At 36.4% G+C, this 22445-nt stretch overlaps 1 protein-coding gene across 1 annotated transcript in view; it reads right to left on the reverse strand.

Moving 5' to 3' along the window:
• LOC137274482 (tripartite motif-containing protein 2-like) overlaps positions 1 to 22445 on the reverse strand; it is a 65265-nt gene that overhangs the window by 16556 nt on the left and 26264 nt on the right. The window lies entirely within an intron of this gene.

The following is a 22445-nucleotide window of genomic DNA, read 5'->3' on the forward strand; positions in this document are numbered from 1 at the left end:
GATGTTGAAGTGGGGGACAGAGAGAGGGGCACTTGCAACAGAACAGAAAGGGTTCTGTGGGGGGAAAGGGAAGATGAAGAGTTACTTCACAACATAAGTGCCCCTTTGTACAGCGGTTATAGACGATATGTTGTACTTACCCTTGGGGTAAACAACTGGTGGATAGGTGGATGGATGAGAGAATTGAAGGGTGAGTTGGTAGGTGAATTAGTGGAAGGGTGAACAGGTGGATGAACTGACTGATGAATTAGTGCATGGGTGAGTTGGTAGGTGAATTAGTGGAAGGGTGAACTGGTGGATGAACTGAATGCTGAATTAGTGCATGGGTGAGTTGGTAGGTGAAATAGTGAAAGGGTGAACTGGTGGATGAACTGGAGGGTGAATTAGTGCATGGGTGAGTTGAGGCAAAATATTTTGAGGGGTTAAGTAGGGGATGAACTGAATGGTGAATTAGTGCATGGGTGAGTTGGTAGGTGAATTAGTGGAAGGGTGAAGTGGTGGATGAATTGGAGGGTAAATAAGTGCTTGGGTGAATTGAGGCACAATATTTTGAGGGGTGAACTGGTGGATGAATTGAATGGTGAATTAGAGGATGGATTAGTTGGAAGGCGAATTAGTGGAAAGGTGAGTTGGTAGGTGAAGTAGTGGGTTGGTGAACTGGTGAATGAATTGGAGTGTAAATTAGTGCATAGGTGAGTTGGTATGTGAAGTAGTGGAAGGGTGAACTGGTGGATGAATTTGAAGGTGAACTGGTCAATGAAATAGTGTGCAGACGAGTTGGTAGGTGAATTTTGGGTGAATTAGTGGGTGAGCTGGTGGGTGAGTTGGTGGGTGAGCTGGTGGGTAAATGCATGGATGGAAGAGATGGTTGGTGAATTAATGGGTTGGGGAGTTAATGGGTTGGGGAGTTAATGGGTTGGGGAGTTAATGGGTTGGTGAATTAATGGGTTGGGGAGTTAATGGGTTGGGGAGTTAATGGGTTGGGGAGTTAATGGGTTGGGGAGTTAATGAGTGAATTTGCGGGTGGATGAACTGGAAAGTGAAACTGTGGATGGGTGGGGTTGGGGTGAATGATACAAAAAGCTCCAAGGTAATGAGTGTGTTCGAAGATCATTGTTGTTCAGAAAAGTGAGGGTTAGTCAAAATGTGTACGTTTTTCCAAGCACTAAATGCACATTTCTAAAATAGGTTGCACTTGTGCATGTTATCTATAGCTAAATTGAACCCTGGGTAGTTGGTGGGTGAATGAATCAGTTGTGTGCGAAAGTTAGTAGGTAGTGAGTTGATGATAAGTTATATGTGGGTGGGATGAACATGGTGGAGGCTTTGTTTAGAGCATTGTTTAGTAGGTTTAGTAGTGAGCTCACTGAAGTGGCAGATGAGTAGATTGGTAGTAGGGTGGTAGACTTTAGTAGTTTGTGAGTCAAAATACTGTTTGGTGCTAGACACATCTGCAATTTCAGCACTGACCCAGAATAAACCATGAATTTTAGAAACAATGTCAACAAAATCATTTTTATATGATAAATGTCTTTGTGACAGGTATACTTGAGTATATCATTATCATAGCACAATAGCCACAAAATGTTGAGACTCTTTTTCACACATCACACTGACAAGCATCTGTGACATACTGAACACTTTTGTTATCAGGAAACAGAAACGTCACAAAGTCATGTAAACATAAAAGTTATTTAAACAGGAAATCAACCACAGAATTATGTAACTGTAACAATATTAAAGTCTTACTCTTATTTACACTTATATGTTTACTGCATGCATTAACGGTGATTAGAAAAGGCAGTCACAATTAGTTTTAGCCTAGTCACAGATAGAGAGATAGTAATTGAGTGAGTGAGTGAGTGAGTGAGTGAGTGAGTGAGAGTGGAGAGGAGAGGAGCAGGTGAGTGGGTGAGTGAGTGAGTGTTAGTGGAGAGGAGCAGGTGCGTGGGTGAGTGGAGTGGAGTGGAGTGGAGCGGAGCGAAGCGGAGTGAGTGAGTGAGTGAGTGAGTGAGTGAGTGAGTGAGTGAGTGAGTGAGTGAGTGGAGCGGAGTAGAGTAGAGTAGAGTGGAGTGGGTGAGTGGTTGGGTGAATGGGTAAGTGGGTGAGTGAGTGCAGAGACTTCAAACATATACCTGTCATTCAATCAAAAGAGGTTCATATTATTTTCAAATAACAGAAAAACATCTACTCTGAAAACACAGATGGTTTCCTCAGACAAAATCACAAACCAAACAAATGTACGCTTTTTGGTTAAAGGTGAAATGATTAGTAACAGGCTTGTCAAAGTTTTATAATATCTATTTTTTATAACAAATTTGATTGGGTTATGTGGGACATTTTAATATTTATCCAGCAGTGGTGCAATGAACAATATAACAAAATGATCACTTATGCTGATAATGGCTGCATCCGAGGCTTATTTGTCAATGCACCACAAAACTCAAGTTTTTCAGTCTAAAAGGATTTTGACTGAATGCCTTATCCTTAAAGAACCCAAAACATCCTTTTATCCATGGTATACAGACATTCATTCAAATATACACATAAGATATCACTCACCATTGACATGTCTGTTTAGGCTGGTATCCTGGGCTCTTAAACTACCTGCACCCTTGTCGCAGTTAAACTACCTTCTCCCTCCTCAAAGTTAGCATGATAGACACATACTATCATAACATTCACATCGCAATGTACAGGCTCAATAACGTTTGGGAAAAATGTGAGGAATCCCATTCTAGATGGCTCCCCTTTTTATTCCTCCAAAAATAGAATTCAACATTCCATGTGCATTTAGAAGTGATGAGTATAAATCTAAGTCAAGTGGAGCAACAGCGTTCAGTTTGAAGTGTTCCACTGGCAGACAGGTGCATCATGGGTAATGTTATTACACAACTAGACACGAAAGGCGAGAAGTGAAACAAAACAGAATCACTGCATGTAGGATACTGGGCGGAACCCCAGATATCATTTTCTTTCAACTAGAAAACGTTTTTATTTTTATCTGCAATAGCAAAGTTGGAATGTAAATCATTTAGAGTAGTTGTGTAAAACGCTTCCTCTCTCAATAAGTCTTTTATTACATGTTTTGTGCATTGATTTTTTATTTAAAATCTAAATTTTAAAAAAAAGATTGAATGTAAAATATTTATCAAATATATGAGTGTCAGATTGTTGTTACTCTTTCAGAAAAAGAAGTATTTAATGTAGTCAGTATCTGTTTGCTTTAATTGGGTAAACAATTATCAAGTGTTTGAAATATCTTTACATTTTTCAAATTCCTGCCAAGGTATTGCTAAAATCATAGTAAACTCATACCCTATAAAATCAACCATGGCTTCAAAAGGAAGCAGTTGTCATGTAAGTAGTTTTACATGCATAGCCATAAAAATTATAGTTGAATCATAACTCACCTTTTCATATCCATATCAATAATTCAGGATGTGATTTCAAATATACACATGTCTACATACAAAATGTAACTTTGTACTGTTCCATCTTTAAAACATATGTAAACACACCATAGCTAAAACAAATATACATGTCTACATACAAAATGTAACTTTGTACTGTTCCATCTTTAAAACATATGTAAACACACCATACCTAAAACAAATATGAAATAACCATTTATGATATGAAATGAAAATAATAAATTATAAAATATCAGTTCTGTGACAGTTTCCCCAACCATTATCATGATGTATCATTAACCTCCAGGTACTACCCTGGTTCCTGTTATTGCGATCAGAGCATCAGTAACAGGTATCTCAAATTCAGCTTTGAAGTCTTACCTTTGCACTTAACGAGACAGGTACGCTTGTTAGGACGTCATATGTACAGCCAGGTGTGTGAGGTGAGCGTACCTGTGCATGCCTGGGGCACTTATATGGATTTATGGCTGTATCCATGATCACTAACTTTAGAAAAAGGCAGTGAATAATCTTGAAGATAAATTGTTCATTCAAATGCTGTTTTTATGACAAGACAGCATCTATTCATGATCAATGCCTAAGGATGTTTTTTTCAAATTTCAAACACTTAAATGTAAGTATTTTCATGATAGACTAGACAGTTGAATTCAAATTCAAATTTACTAATATATGTTCTCTTATATTTTAATGCAGACCTATAATAATTTAATAAGATAACACGTTATATTTCTTAGAGGGGTTATTGCAATTTTAGTTTGCTTTAATTTAATGACACGTAAAGCCACCTTCCAAGGACATACGGTCTTTATTAAAGAAAAATATTTGACACTTATTATATGGTATATAATATATATATATATATATATATATATAATAAACACTCTACCTTGTTGCAGCTGTATTCAGTATAAATATGTAATATTGAATTTTCAACCCTCACAGCATGAAGCACCACAGTTTATAACCCTTTAATCAAACTTGATTGACCCCATATACTGTTGAAAAACCACTGCTGCTGTCATTAATGACTTTAATTACGGTTTTCAGGTATACAGGTGCTATATATCTACCTGTAAGTTTAATCCCCAAACCATTCTCTGTACATTTGGATGAGAAGTACATAAATTATTTCTTTTACTCAAGGCAGGAGGCACAAGTCAACTGCATCAAAAAGGTCTACATGTATAAAACATACCTATGCTTCCCCCTCCCCTCCTTCCCCCATCCTCTTTTCATTTCACTGTCCCTTTACTATTGTTTTAGAAGTATATATATTAACATCTCCTTCACTTTTAAGCATAAAAAGGTACATGACTAACAACTGTTTACATGTATGCAGGTGTTGAAAAATTTACCTATGATTTTTCTACCTTCAATCCTTCATGTTCAACCCTTCATTTTCACAATAAGAGACAAATCAGATAGTTAGTCCCCAAAGTTATATTCTCCCAAACTTGTCATTCATTTACCATTCCATTTATAACTGGTTAAGAAGTAAATATATTTCCTTTACTCCAAAATACATGTGAAGCTAACAAAGGCATATGGGTATACATGTGTTTTACACTAGTTTGGATGATTTTTTATCAAAATATTTGTCAGTGTCACATTCCATATTTATAATCACTTTGTCCAACAGGAGACACTTGTATATATACATACTAGCAACACAATCATGCCCTCCACCTGACATATCTAAAAATCGTGAGTGGACTTGGATTTAGAGAGATTCACTATTTGCTAGACATCACCTGCTTGGGGATACTGAACTAGTAAATACATATTCTTAAACCTTATCTTGTTTACTCATGACATGCTATCAGATGTCATGTTTCACATTAACTCATGACAACCTACAACATGACAGACTAGACATGAAGGTCAATATCTTGTTTGCACAATTGTCAAAGGGTTATTGAAGATACGGAAAGTCATTATGGTATGTATAAAAATTAACATTGCCTACTGAGGAGTCTCAAAAATTGAAAACATGGTGTGGATCACAAAATATAAATATGATTAATATGCAAAAGTCCTAGCAATACATATACCACTCAAATAAGTGAAGGACAACTTGATTCTTTTATAGTGCCACTGTTAATCTGTCAGAAAACGACTTATGTTGTAATGGTGTGATGGAGTCCGTAACCTGAACGATGATCATGAACAATTCTGTATAATAATTTCAGATCATGATCCAGTCATCTCTTTTAATATATGAAGTAACATGTTTCCAAACTTTCTAAAACTGGGTATTCTAGTTTTACTTATTTAAACTATTCACTAACACATGTGAAAGCTCTATTGTTGAACAGAATTTCAAACACAGGCACTTGAATATTGTCACCTTTATCGGAGAACAGTGATGCTCTGTTCTTGAAAGTAAATGATACCACAATCCTACCTGTTCTGGCTTGACTTTGAAGTACACCTGAGCTTGTTATCTATTGTAATCAACCTTTCGACACCTGCAGGGCTTGTTCACGAGTTAGAATCAACTAGCATCCCCACGCGACAGGGCTACCGTCATCGTATCTTTATTTCATCCCTGTCAAACAGTTCATGTAAATATGTGCCGACTCCAGCAAAAATATGTTGGCAAGATAATGTTTGTCTTGCGTTATATCTATCATTGACTATGAATAGAGTGGCACTAATTTGAACGCAATCTTCAACTTGTGAAATCAAACTTCATGAAAAATCACGAATTATGCATTACCTGCTAGAAAACCTGTAACACGATACTGGTCTTGTCAACAAGAGCTCGATAGCTGTGTTTTCTCTCTACTTTCACCCGTCGAAAATATTCAATAATCTAGAATGAGTTCTGAACAGTTCTCCTGTTCACTATTAAGTCACCACCTTCCTTAAACCTGAGTTAATAAATTAGGAATTTATTGATATCAAATTTCAGGAGGTGACTTTGTGTAGGAACCACATAGACAGAACTGTCTGAAGACTTTCTCGCTTTCACATGTTCACGAACAGGGAAGGTGTTTAAGAAGGCTGTAGCTTAACTTGACACCCAGGTCACACTGCCTATTACCCATGGGTGTAAATCGACGTATCTCACCTCTATGATATGCGATATTATTGAGTCAGGAGCAATCGGTTAAATGGAGGCAGATATTTTAAAAGTGCATGTCAATTGTAGGTAAATATTGGTCTGGTTCAGTAGTACAAACGACAGCTGGTGCATATGAGTTTTTATCACTGAAGCACACATGAAACAGTGCAGGCAATGTTAACGTGTCCTTCAGGCTAGACGTGTTTTATTAGTAGTTATACATTTCCCATTAGGCCCAAACTTGGGAGATATACAAACCAAAGACTTATTCTACCATGACTTCAGTAAATACTGGATTGTGATTGGTCACAAAGTCATTCAGGGGAAGATCATCACATTATATACCTCTGATTTTCCGACACACTATGTATTTTTTCTTTTAATTCTAATAACCGAGTTATGGTAGAACGGAGACAAACATACTGAGGTATATAACAAAATAATAATAGCTCTAAACCATATCTAAAACTGCATGCTGTTTGTTCAGTTTAGAGGCACTATAATTTTGTTACATAACTCCAATTTTCTCTGATTTTCCAACAGAGCATGTTTATCTCCTAATTCAAATGAACAAATAAATGCAATGATAAATAATCAACAGCAATATCAAATATAACAATACTAATTCTTAAGTGACTACTATTACTAATAACAATAATGTGAAGAATGTACAAAATGTTCAATATTTTTCTGTTATATTCTACTGAAAAAAATTAATAAACCTCAATTCAATTTTCAAAAAAACAAAACAAAATTAACAAATAAACTAAATGCTTACTATACTTCTTATAACATTTAACAAATGTTTTAATTCAATAAAACAGTAAAACAAACTCTCATGTCTAAACTCCTTTTTTAAACTCATGAACATAAGGAAGACATTTCATCAAGTACTTCCTCATCCAAATTCAAGGTTTGTCACAAGGCTCCATGGAGACTAAGTAATCCATTAAAATTTGGTTTAAAAAAAAGTAAAAATAGCAACATTTGAGAATTCTCACCTACATATTGTGGTAATGTCATAAAAAGTTTGACTTCACATCATGTATCAAATCTAGTACATCAACCATGTAGGAGGCTTACAGTCACCCTTTCATCCTCCAGTACATTGTCTAGGCTAACTGAAAGAACTGCTGATACAGCTATAATTACCATCCAATATTACATATTTCCTCACAAATAATGTAACATTAATCATGGATACAATCTTGATTTACTTCAATTTCAGTGTATTTGGTGATTAGTTTTGACAATGTGTTCAGTAGATATCACGTTCATCTTATATACATTGAAACAAGCATGAGGATTGCTATAATCCCAAGTGATAAGTACTGAAAATACATCTTCAATGTTCGTGTTCCTATGGGTAATATAAGAATAAGCCATAGCTACCAAGCTGAAAAAGAACAGTCTCTAAAGTGCTAGCAATACATCATATTATGAATGAAATACACACTTAAACAGCAATTATGCCAACTTCCAAACATAAAACAGCCCCAAAGCAAATATTCACCATCATTTGACCATTGATTGACACATTTAACAATGCAGGAATATTTAAATAAACCAAATTGACATTTTCAGATATTAAACAAATATACTTTTCTTGAAAAACCCATAACAAACCCCATGGTTGTGTTTACATGAGAAAGAAACTGTTTTCAAACATGTAATGTGATACACAGACTTTAGACAAATAATCCAATATCTTGACAAAATTCACTCAGCTCTCTCTCCTGAAATCACATCAGCCTGAAGTGATAGGTCATATAAACGACCCCTTTTTCAGATTGTCATTGAATTCAAAATGTTCTTTACACACTTCGTGCAGTGTAAAACAACAATTGCACTATGAGTGAATTCAATCTTTTCAAATCAAATTTTAATTTATGCACTTCAAATATTTACAATGTTGAGCAAAGCAAGAGATTATTTACTTGGCAGAGACTCGAGTATTTCACAGAATATGAATCATGTGAGACAACACCGGTGCAAACACAAGGAAATGTCCTCGACAAGGTGAAGCCGCAAACACGGAATGAAGAGTTACCTTACATACTAAAGTAGCTCTTAAAAACATTTATCATGATGTTTGATTAATTTTTAAGTCACACGAAGGGCAGTGTCCCTCATAAGCCAATCAGGTGCGAAACATACCTGTATAGCCCTTCAACACGTATATCACGTTTACCAGAGACACTGTGAGAGATACCTTATTGCCGCCTTCTTGAATAAACAAAATATGTGCTTCATAGTAACACCTGTATACAGTGATTAAATTGACATTAAGAGCATAATTGGAGGCGACAGAAATGTTTATCAAGTGAAACATATTTAGGAACATATTTATTATTTACAGAGGAATTTTATCTCAAGGACATCCTTCAATGTCTTCTACAAGGATGGTCTGACAGTGATGGGGTTGAGCTACAGGAAACTTCAGTTAGGATAGATACGAGCAGCGAAAGGATCTTGTACATCATGCTAGGAAATGGAATGGAATACAGAATGGATACATATATCAATTCAACTGCTTACTTCAGAATTACGTTTGAAAATAAACATTTTTGAAAATCTAAAACAAAACATCATGAAATGTTTGTATGTTTGCTTTGAAGTTACTGTCTTGGGACACAAGATGGAATGCATGAGAGAGGGAGAAGGGTTTTATGCTGCTTTGAGCAGTAGTCCAGCAAAATTATGGTGAGGATATAATAGATGGAACATGAAACCAAATCTTTCAAGTCCCTGAACCATAATATTTTCCCTACAGCCTAGCCCTCCCGGCAATGCTAAAACACTACGTGAAGCAAGTCTAGATTTCTCTGGTCTCCCTTGGGCTCCTTTCAGTCTAGACAGGTTTATTTGGTACAGTCAGATTTATCTATATATTCAGAGACTAAGCACTGGTCTAGGGGTTGAGGTCTGCTTCATCTACAATGCTATGCTACTCCCTAACAAGACTGAATTCACCTAAATCCCTACAGACACCACCATCAGGCCTGTGAGGCAGAATAAGCAATTTTGTTACCTTGGTCTCCAAATATATTTGCTTTGTGAATCAGCAAAAGCAGCATTCCAAACCAAGGTGTGCTGGTGGGTCCATGAGGAACTGATAATTTCACACACAGTGTTTGATAGCACAAATACAACAGTTTCACAGAAAGGTTATACATTTTCATACTTTACAAGATTTTGTGCTAAGTTACACAGTGCATGATTAACAGAAATTAGAGTTTCAGTTATAGGCACTAGTGAAAGGCTGCTGATGGATAGCTCTCTCCAAATGACACATAAAACTAGAATAGTACAGATAAAATAGAAAAGGAAATAGTTGAGAGAATTGACACTGAATAATTGTTAGGTACCTAGATTCTTCACTTTAAGTTGGAACTGCATTATTTCACATTTCTCATTAATCTGAAAAGGTATTTCTCATTTAGATGGTGAAAAGGGGATCTGACATCTAGATAGTCAAAGTGGAATTTCACATTTAGTTTAGATTGAAAGGCAAGTTTGGCTCTCTCATAGTTTCCACAGAGTACCAAAGGGTATTTATATGTTTACAAACAGAACTGTGTGACTAGTAAAAATCCGAAACTTATTATCAAACTAGTCCATGGTAAATGGAATATTTTCAGTGTTGCTTGAATAAAACTTCTATATACAATGAAATCACTGAACAAACAATAACTATGTGCATATAAACTCTCCATGTAACAAATTTTTTTCTCAAACAGGGATATTCAAATGTTCATAAATATTTACCTGTTAGAGTTTGGTGATTCAGAGCACACCATAGTGAATTTAGTGTCCATTGTTGAACAGCACAACACAATGCTTTGTCTATACAATCCAAAATGAACACCCCAGACAAGCTGACCAAATATCACCCTACACACTGACATTTGTAACAAATAAGTGATACATCATGGTCAACTCACTATACACCATCTGAAACTGATCAAGACCACCTGTCATCATAAAACATGTGTTTATGTCTAATTAACCACTTTGCTGATAAAATGTGAAATTAAGAAAATATTATTTTTGGATATTGCAGGAGCTCCTCTTACCTACTGACTAGATGACAGTGTCAGTTTCAAAATTATTCATTTATAAGAAATTATTTTGAGCCTGATCCAGTACTTGCAGAATCACCTCCAAAATATTAGTTCAGAACAATGCTATGACTGAGTGAGCTGTATGTCTATTGAACATCCTCATTGTTTTATGAGTGAGTGAGGGAAGGAGTGAGTGAGTGAGTTTTAGCAATATTCCAGCAATATTACAGCAGAGGACACAAGAAATGTGTTTCACACATTGTACCCATGTCAGGAAATGAACCCCGGACTTTGGCATGACGAACAAACATTTTTAACCACTAGGCTACCCCACTGCCCCTTATAAATAACTTGAGCCCGGTGACTACCATCCCTTCCTGGACTGTTTCTCCCATGAAATACTGAAACAGCTAAGCTGCCCCACAACCACCAACTATGCAATGATGCTCATTATTTATATAATTTTGAGGAAGGTTAGTTATATGCCATTTGAACAATACTCCAGCAATACCAAGGCAGCAGATACCAGAAATGATCTTCACACAAAATGATGTATTTGTCCCTATTCTCAAGGCTCCTATGAAATACTAGAACAACCCCATTCTCATTCACCTGATGAAGGAGTAAGCACCAACTCCGAAACGTTGTGTTCCCATAACAAAGAAGTTGATATCCATAAAATCTTCATTCTTAGAACAACTTGATCAGTGCTCATGGAGGGGTGAGCAGGGTGACTTTGAAATAGTGTTTGCTGTATTTATATTCAACAAAATACTTTAAATTCTTGCCTGTAATAATGCTTTATCTAATCAAGGACTGATATGAATTAGACCAATAACATCAAACATTAAATAAGAAAAGTAGAGAAGTAGCATTAATTATCATCAAATCCCTATTACACTCTTTGGCTATTACAAACTCAAAAGAGAACACTGAGTAAGAAACAGTAGCCAATAACAAACATATCTAGCAATTATGCATATAATACTAAAATACAAACTATTTACATAGGTAACAGTATCTTAAATGTATATTTGTACCTACTCTATCTAATTTGTCAGAGTAAACTCAGTGAACCATTAAAACAAGAGTGGCTCTAATGTACATTAATGGATGTGACTGATGGAGAGTACTGGAGGTCTAACTAGTGACATTTAGTCTTCAGCTAAAAGCCACTGCCTTGTCCACAAATAACTGACACCTGGTCACACATATATCCTGCTGGATAGAGTCCATCTCAAGTCCCTAAACCATATTCTTTTCACTTCCACCCAGTCATATCAGTAATGCAAAAAATCTTTATGAAGCAAGTTATAGGGAGTTATTTGCTTTAATCAACATCACAGACACAAACACTTGCTACTCAATGATGCAGCTGAGAGTGGTCTGTATAAACTACTGGTATTAAACAGAATAAATTATGCAATAATTGCTGATTTATTATTACAGTTATTAATAAGAAAATAGAATATGGTGTTGTATATAGTTGCTGACTTGGTTGTTCATTGTCTGGTCCTGACTCGATTATTTACAGACCAGTGCAATATAGCTTGAATATTCTGAGTGCGATGTAAAACTCTACTCACTCACTCACCCTAACATGTCATGTGGAGTACAAAGGGTTAAAACATCAACAGTGTTGTCCTAAATTGATGGATTGCAGCCATTAAAGAAAGACAATGCATAACTGTCCCAGTTTATCATCAGTGTCTTTGAATAACCAGTCATTAGCATTCGTATACACTTAACATCATTAATGATCAGTTCGCTTGTCATATGCTTGTATACACTGCTGCTCTAATATACTAATGAGTGAATGAGTTTAGTTTCACACAACCCCATTACTGGTTTCAAATCATTAGTATTACAAGAAGACTTCTTAGCATAATCATCATTGACAAACCTTGACACATAATAAACAGGATGAGCCAGGATTCAAATGTACAATCACAGCTTCCATGTACACCAAAGGGATGCAACTCTGGCAATTGAACTGCAGTCACCCGTGACCCCTAATATTTTTTTCAATTGCAGTGCAACACTCACCATTAGTGTGTTTCATCCCAATTATATCCAAGAAAAACACTCAAACTTGCCCAGGTAAATTTCAAGTTATCTTTTGATCTTTATATTCACCACAGGTAAAACTCACATAAACATCCTTCTCACCTGGCAGTGACAGGAATTCCCACGCTTCTTCAATGACAATTATGATAAGGTGTGTTATATATCACACAGAATTCCCTGTCAGGCCCTTTTGTAACAGATATGTAAAACCCCCACGTCACAGTTTAAATGGATGAATGAAACACAAAGAGGATCTCTTCTTATATCATGGTCTATCTGTCATCATCAATAGCATACCTGTCTGTTTTCTCCTTGTTATCTCACCTGCAGTGACACAGGTGTGTACTTGACATTATATTGCTTGATTCAAAAGTGAAAAATATGTGAATCATTGTCTAACACATCCTGATCTAGTTGCATGAGTGAGGGGGTTGTGGTGGATGGATGGAGGTGTTAAAAGGCAGAGCAGGTCTGGGCAACATCATCATCGGTGTCATCATCATCATCATCATCATCAGTGTCATCATCATCATCATCATCATCATCATCATCATCATCATCATCATCATCATCATTGTCGTCATCATCATCATCATCATCATCATCATCAGTGTCATCATCATCATCATCATCATCATCATCATCATCATGTTATAGTTGAATGAATCATCGTCATCATCAATCAATCATCAACATGGTCATCCCAATATTGTCAGAATGATCATTATCATCACTGATACTGTCAATGAAAGAGTCATCATCATCAACCAGTCAATGATATGGTCAAGCCAATCATTGTCAGTATCATCGTTCTCATCATCCAAGGTGAAATCTCCCTATACTTGTCTTCTTGTCTGGGACACAAGCAACTAACAAGGAAACCAGGACAGTGAGTGAGTGAGTGAGTGAGTGAGTGAGTGAGTGAGTGAGTGAGTGAGTGAGTGAGTGAGTGAGTGAGTGAGTGAGTGAGTGAGTGAGTGAGTGAGTGAGTGAGTGAGTGAGTGAGTGAGTGAGTGAGTGAGTGAGTGAGTGAGTGAGTGAGTGAGTGAGTGAGTGAGTGAGTGAGTGAGTGAGTGAGTGAGTGAGTGAGTGAGTGAGTGAGTGAGTGAGTGAGTGAGTGAGTGAGTGAGTGAGTGAGTGAGTGAGTGAGTGAGTGAGTGAGTGAGTGAGTTTTTTTGCCACTTTTAGCAATATTCCAGCAATATTAGAACAGGAAACACTAGAAAAGGGCTTTACACACTGTACCCATGTGGGAATCAGTCCCAGGTCTTCAGCAGGACAAGAGAATGCCTTAACCACTAGGCTACCACATCGCCCCTAACAGCATGGATAACTACCTAGCCATCCAAGCACTGGCTGATAAGGCTGCTCATGAATGGTTAGCATAAAACAACATTCACTCACGATCATACACATCGAGACAGAAGAATCCATTTTTTCAAAAAGATAACACTGCAATGGTGCACAAAAAATTCCATAATCACATCAGTGGTGTTTTGGCTGCCAGGTGGTTTAAGCATTCACTTGTCACTACAAGGGCCTGACATTTCGATTCCTAACATAGGACAATGTGTGAAGCCCATTTCTGGTGTCTCCATTGTGATATTGCTGGAATAAAGCAGCATAAAACCATACTCACTCACTCACTCACTCACTCATAAAATCACTCACTCATAAAATCACTTCATAAAACATTGTTTCAGGAAAATGAGAAAATGCTATTTTCGCAAAACCAAATTATTCATTTACCTAGTAAAGGTATATTAATGAAAATTCTTCCATATAATGATCGCAACAATAATCAAGGAAAATTCATTTCTCTGTCAAACTTCAAATATTCACCTCTACTACATAAATAAGGCCTAGCCATCTCCATCTTGTATACAGATTCCCTTGAAGTAAGAAGTGTCTCATTTTGCTTCTCAGGTCATCTGTACAAATATTGTCCTGTTTGATTTCATTTACATCTAACATGAACCCCCTCTATCATTCAGTGGCCAGGTTAAAACCGACATAATAGGGCTCTCACCAGATGTTTGCAAATAATTAGCCCCTGTTTGTGCCAGAGAATCCGGTACTCTTCCTTATAAAGAGAGGATGTTGTCACAGGAGTCTCATTATAAAAAATAGATGCAGGAACTCATAGGTTATCTAACAAGAAAGAGTAACTAGGTCAATAACTACCGTATACCACAGGTCTGGGACTGTGCTGCTGTTAGTGAGAGTATTATACTGTATACCGCATGCTTGGGACTATGCTGCTGTACAGTGAGAACATTATACCATAGATGGAGCATTCCTTCGTCAACAATACCAAACAATAGTCAGAATCAATCATTGAAGTAATATCTACAATTTAGTTTAATCCTTTACACACAGACATCCTTATGTCAAGTAACCAAACAGATCCCTACTGAGGTCCCTTACTGTGGGTAGAAAGCAAATCTAGGGCAGTTACCTCTTCAGTGATATCCAACAATGTAAACCAGTATTTGAGTGAGTGAGTTTAGTTTTATGCTGCAGTCAACAAGACTTGAGGTACATGGTGGCAGTCTGTAAATAACTGGATCAGACAATCCAGTAATCAGCATCAATCTGTTAGACCGGGATACAACAACATGTGTCAACGAGTCTGACCACCCCATCCCATTAGTTGCCTTTCACAAGAAGCAGGGGTTACTGAAGATCAATTCTAACCCAGATCTTCACGGGTCAAGCCAGGATTTGAACCAACAATTTCAGGATCCTGGAATGGTAAAAGGGAACAACTCTGCACAAGGTATTTCACAAAGATTTCAAAAGGAAAAGCAGTATTACCCAAATGTTAACACAATGTTTCAAGGTAACATGCAGCCAAGTTCTGATTTGGACAATGAGCACAATATGAACCATTCTGCAATATCTGATCCACATTGTCCTTAGTACCTTTTTTTTTTGTCATCATTGAAAGGAAATCTGGGTTTATACAGTTAAGTCTTGTTAAGAGGACATCATCTGTTGCATAGAAATCTGTCAGATTAACGAGGATGTAGGATTAAATAAATGAGACTTGGTTATGTTTATTCAACAAAAGCTTCGTCTAAAGCCAGTTGTTGGATAAATGAGGTTGTGACTCGTGACTATCCTGATCCTGAAAAGCAGCAAAGTGAATGAGGTGGTCAGGTTTTGATAACTATGGACCATCATGCCTAAATGGCAGTGAGTTATTTATAATTATCATAATATCACAAATATGTGTTCGGTCTACACTCAGTTGTTTACAAGATGCCATCAAATACCTGGTTTATTGCTGAGAGTTACATTAACCAATCAAAACAAGAATTGGGCAGTAAGTTTCTGATCTTGGAGAATGTATGTCATCATGCCCTGTGGAATGTTGATCAACCACCAGCTGACCCAGATATGATTATGTACAAGAAAGTACACTGCTGGCTAAGGTGTGAGAAACATCAACTCACAAAACACACACATCAAGCAGGAGAACTATTTAATTCTTTAATATCTAAGATGTCCATGGCACTTAAACAAAAAAATATAAAATAAAAAATATATATATATTTCTTTTAAAAATAAAATTGACTGAAGCACCTTCATTTTGACCCAGTAGCAACAGAATATATGTCATTTTTATTAACCACCTGTTCTACTACAAAAGACTGATTGATTGAGTTCAGTTTTACGCCGCACTCAGCAGTATTCCAGCCATATGGCGGCGGTCTGTAAATAATCAAGTCTGGACCAGACAATCCAGTGATCAACAGCATGAGCATTGATCTGCACAATTGGGAACTGATCACCCAATCCCGTTAGTCGCCTCTTTTGACAAGCTGAGTCGCCTTTTATGACAAGCTTGGGTTGCTGAAGGCCTATTCTACCCCAGACCTTCACGGGTCCCTGCTACAGAAGAACATATAACAGTATCCATAACCTGTTATTCAGCAACATCATGGTGAAATGTACTCAATAAATATATACAGTTGTACATTGAAGCATGCAGTGCTGTAACTGGAATATGCTATTTGTACAGTCTTTGAATTCAGTGGTAAATGGCACATTACTGATGAAAACGGGTTTTCAATATTTCAGCTCCCTATTCAGTAATAGCTATGACAATATGTAAGGAAACACTGGAGGTGAAACAATAACACATAGTATCTTGTCAACTTATAACAGCAGCTTAATAAGATGTACTTGCAAGCCTTTCAGTCTAGGAACCCTCAACACATAAACTATGGTAACTGCATATGGCTACACTTGAAATGCCAGATGGACATTCCATGAATGTTACAGTGATATTTTCTTACACTTGCATTGTGTCAAGTGCAGCTTGCCTTGTCCTCCAAGAGGGTTACAAACAGTAGAACATATAGTGGAGGTCTGTAATATGTAACTGACACTTTGTTCAAATATTTGACATTAATAAACCATTGCCATGAAATGATACAAGAAATATTTTATATGTTAACATATCAAATTGGTTGGTTAACATATTGGTTAAAATGTCATGTCTTATCAACTTATATTTTCAAATAAATTTCAGTGTTTTAATTTATCATTTTGTCATAATTGTTTTATGATCTAAATGCTTTAATACTTTTTATCCAAATTATAACTGTTGTGTAAGAACTTTTCAGACAAAGGCACAAACATGTATTATAAACTAATGAATCTATGAAGAGTTTCACTTTAACATCACAATTCAACAAAGAAAAGTTTAATATTTGACACAAATACATTTACTACTAAAAAATATGTTACTGGATTTTCAATTTTAATCACACTGTTGTTATCCCACACCTCTATGGTAAGTATAATGACATATAGCATCCACTGTAAAGGTTACTACATATATATCATGATGTGCATGCATGCACACGTGTGTCTGCTCGTAACACTGTTCCATGATGATACTTGTTTTCTGTATCTAGCCCACCGAGATGCCACGCCCCTGTTTATTATGGATAACCCACTCGGACACATTGTAACGACACCCAGGCAACCTGGCCTTGTTTTATGCCATTACAGCAAACAAATTCTAGGCAGGATGCCTTTTTTGGAATTATTCCAATCTTTCCTGATCTGTTTTCATTGAACCACTAACCTTCCACAGACATGCTATCCAATATCAAGCAGTCACCCTGTCTCAGCATACATGTCTTGGCATCAAATCAAACATACGAAAGTAAGAGTTGTCCCCCTTGATGCACAAACTTCATTTCTTGCCAACTTACTTAGAGGAGGAAAGAAGAAATGGACAGATGTAAAACAGGCCTGTCATACTCACTGTGCTCATGTGTACTTGTGACATGTATGTCACTGTGTTGTCTGCGGAGGCTTGCTACTTACATGCCCCATGCAGTCATACACAGATAAATGATAACACACTCCGGCCTTTGAACCTCATTACACCAACACAGATATAGAGGATATACTGTCATTTGTATTATACACTGTTGTGATGTTATCTTCTCAGCAGGGTAGTGTCACAACACACATACTTTGTGCATAGGTATATCCTTGTAATGCAGCATTTATTTTATACTTAGATTGTCACACCATTTGAATGACACAACAAGAATGCATGTCAAAAGGGAAGCAAAATATAAAAGTACTGAACATGTGATATTGAGGCATTAAAAGAACTATCCAAAATGGAGCCAGCGATATTTGGACCAAAGCAGAAATTCAGTTTAGTAGTTATAAGAAAATAAAAGCAAAGAATACGAAAATCAAATACTTTTAAGTACATACTATTTAAATAGGAGGTAAAATAAAAGGTTGTTGTGGGTATTTCAATAAAAGGTTTTAATCTGTTTATTTTTTACTAACAATAAATGAGTTGATATTGTTTTGATATTTCACTCAGTTCTACTTAAAAAGGAGTCAGCAGATTCAAAAACCAAATTTTACAAAATACCTGAGAAGATAGTTTAATTGACAGGGGATGTTACAGAAGTGTGCCATTGTTTGGCTTGTGAGGTAGCCTAGTGGGTAATGTGTTTACTTACTTGCATTGTTTTTACAACAAGCAAGTTTATGTATTCTATTTGCCAGATGGAAGGAGAGACAACCATTTAAGTATCAGCTGCTGTTGTACTGGAGAAAGCAACATAAAGCCTCCCCCACTAATCCATAACTGAAATCTAGAATCCTGAAATTCTTCCGACAGTTGAAAATATTTGTGAAACAAAATAAGCAAACACACATCACTTTAATCTGATCAAAGGTATTAAATAAGCTGTCATGTGTTTGTGTACTGTATAAATATGATCCTACTCCCCATTAAGGTTGCTTCAAGCAGAGTGCAAGAATTCTACACTTTCCCTTCCACCCATCTTAGTTTCACCCACATTCCACGAAAATGTTCCACGAAAACGTTCACTAGAATAACAGTCAACAGCAGGTTTCCTTCACAGTGTTAATTCTGTGTCAACTATCTTCTACTTTGTCTGCCTGTCAAAAACATTTCTCAAATACTTGGGTTGAAGCATAGAAATTAAATTTGCATTTTGAAATCATGTTCGTTTAAAAATAAAGAAATGTTCCTTTAACCAGCTAAACAGTCCATTACAATGTCTCTACAAGACAAATGATGGACATCTACAGAATTACCTCCCCTTTACCTCCCAGCTGATCCAACAAAACCATTTTTCCTACTCTTTTCTAGTAATTTGATCATTTTGCACATCAGCCATTCCCAAATGAACAAAGACTATATCTAGGATAGACCAACCCTTTACTTGTCTCACAGATCATACTGTGATGTCTTAACAAATATGTAAATAAATCTGTAATATCAAATAATAATATTTTGCAATTTCTGTCCATATATTAACAGGTCCATAGTTAATATAAAGAATAGGACTTAATTTCTTAATTTCATATTTCTTTTTTGAAGTGTAGTTAGTGAAAGAAACTTGCCTTTAGGTATTGTGGGACAACTGCCAGGTCTGACCACTTATTCATGGTAATGATGGGGGTTCCTGGTAGTCACCAAATGTGTGAGTGAGGGATTTACTTCAGTACATCTCAGTAATGGTGACAGGCTTGCAACTTGTTTTCCCCCCACCGAGACTCATGAAGATCTGAGTTAATATTGATCTTCAGTAACCCATGCTTGCCGTAAGAGGTGATTAAGGAGATAGGTTGGTCAGGCTCTTGGTTGACATGTGTCATTATATCCCAATTGCTTAGATGAAATCTCATGTTATTGATCACTGGATTGTCTGGTCTAGTCTCGATTATTTACAGATCACCACCATACAGCTGAAGGGTTGCTGAGTGTGGTGTAAAACTTAACTCTCTCACTTACACTGTTCACTCCGATCTTGTCTACATGCATAGAAGCTGGAAGTCTATGACAGACGAGATGTTTCACAAGTAAAAAAAATACCTCAGACACGCGGGGTTTGGAAGACATACACAGCATCAAAATTATCATATCAAAGGGCTGATATACTATGAATTAAAACTAATAATCATTAACACTTTATATTTGTAAGGCATAAAACTGACATTTTATAAGTAACTTTCTTACCTTACTGAGATGGTTATTCTGAGTAGTGTACATCAGTGAGGTTGATACTGAGTGAAGATACAATGAAGCTGATACTTGAGACAGCTCACCAACTTCCGTGCTTTGTATCACATAGTCGGTATGATAACACCCACAACATCATGATTTTCACCGACATAAACAGATATGATAACAGTCCATTATCACATACCTATGCATCACACTGATTCATGTCTATGTAAGCAGTATTCCTATTGTAATTACTATATTTGTCATATTAAGTGCTCTGTTATAATCAGTGCCCCTGACTTCAATCTGTTATTGCTCCAATATGTGACTAAATGTTTCATAAGGGTCCAATTTTTATGATCTTCTTGTGCTTATTACAGAAAACAGCCTGGTAGAAGCTGCATATATCCAATTTTAGATTGATCCACATTTGATTCTTTTTAACCAGTTGCATAAGCATCCCCTTTTGTCAATTTTACGTGTCACTGGTACTTATCCGAGTCAATACGGTATGCTGTTTGTTTGGTTGTTGGTTAACATTGCACTCAGCAATGATCCTCCTATATGAGTCTGTAAATAATCCAGCATGGACTGGAGTACCCAGTGACTGACATCATGAGCACTATTTTAGTAATTGGGATACAATGTCAGGCAAGTTTGACTACCTGATCATGTAAATTGCCTTTAGTAACATCGGGAAAACAGACAAATAAAACTTAACCTGTGATCCTGTCGCCGGGATTAGCAATTTCATCTGCCACCAAATTACAGGTAAAGAAAATTGGTGCAAGTTTATTTCTGTCATAAAACCCACATGCATGGACATGTCAACAATACACACAGTAACTTTGTGTCTGACCACCTACCATTAACCTGACCTTATCATCCATATTTAAGATATCAGGATATAGGTTAAACTAACATCTAATCTCTGAAATTATCATATATTAAACAAAAGACAGCTCCTAAACCGTAATCATAAAATATAATGAAAACGAGATCAGAGACTTTCTTCATTTTCAGAAACTGTGGCTATCTAGACTTGCCACATACCTTGGTCTTCCATGTGTTTTCTTGGATATTCACACATTTGACTAAAGGAGAATACATGTATAAGGTATTTTAGTATCAAAGTAATACAATTTCCATTGAGCAGTGTTAAAGAACAGGTGAGATGCACACAAAACCACAGAGTTACACAGAGAATCCAACTCTCCATGTATTTACAGAAATACAATATGAAATTTGACACATTAACTCCAAAGAATAATTAATACTGAGTATCAGCCCAAACAGTTTCTCTGGGTGTAAAAGACACAAAAACAGAAGAAAAATTATACGCATGGACCACTAAAACTAAGGTGATCAAGTCATCTAAAGGTGTATACAAAAGACAGTTCAATTATCCAGTATACTTGCAGGTGAATGAGGAAAAGGTGAAGGCTGGTTTATCAAGACAATGAACAAGTCACGAACGTGTCATACTGTAATTCTCACTTTAATTAACAAAGGCAGACACATCTCACAGCATTTGTCTTTCTGCTACCAGACATATGTGTCTCGGATTCAATCAAGCCCATCAAGTTACAATAAAATTGTTCCACTATGCAAAAGTAATTAGATGAAATGTAATTACTCTCTGGCCTCATCAACAATCAACATCTACACCAGCCACTATATGTAGTGAGTCTGAAACCAGAGACACTGAATGCTGACAATTTCAGACAAACAGGAAGAGCCTGCATTTGTATTGCATTTCCTTCCTGATCACAACACATATATTTCACACACTGTGTAACAATGTTGTCAATACCATTTAAATTATACTCTAGGTGGTCAATACCACATGTTATACTCCATGCTGGAATCTCATCAATATCACACTGGGTATAACTCTCTGACAGGTAATTGATAGTGAACATATGTTGTATACAGTTGCTAATGGAGCATGATAAAATACCTCTTTTTTCATGATGAAAACAAAGTTTATTGCTTGTCTTTTAAAATATATTTCCAGGATAAGTAAAACAGTGCTTCCAGTGAGGGCAAGCACCAAATCAGCTGTCACAATCTGCAGCTAGAACTGTACTTGGTTACCTCTTTCATGAAACAGGTTTTCATGCATGATATCCTTCACCAATGCTGTAATCTTTCTTAATCTCTCACTTACTTCTGACATAAATGTTTCCATATTCAAGATTATTGATATCAAATGTGTATCTCAGATTAAGGCCTGCCTTTCTTAGCTATACAAATATTTCAGTGGTGTAATCTGAAAGCAGCATTCA

The sequence above is a fragment of the Haliotis asinina genome, chromosome 2 (genome assembly GCF_037392515.1).
Source record: "Haliotis asinina isolate JCU_RB_2024 chromosome 2, JCU_Hal_asi_v2, whole genome shotgun sequence".
NCBI classification, from domain to species: Eukaryota; Metazoa; Mollusca; class Gastropoda; order Lepetellida; family Haliotidae; genus Haliotis; species Haliotis asinina.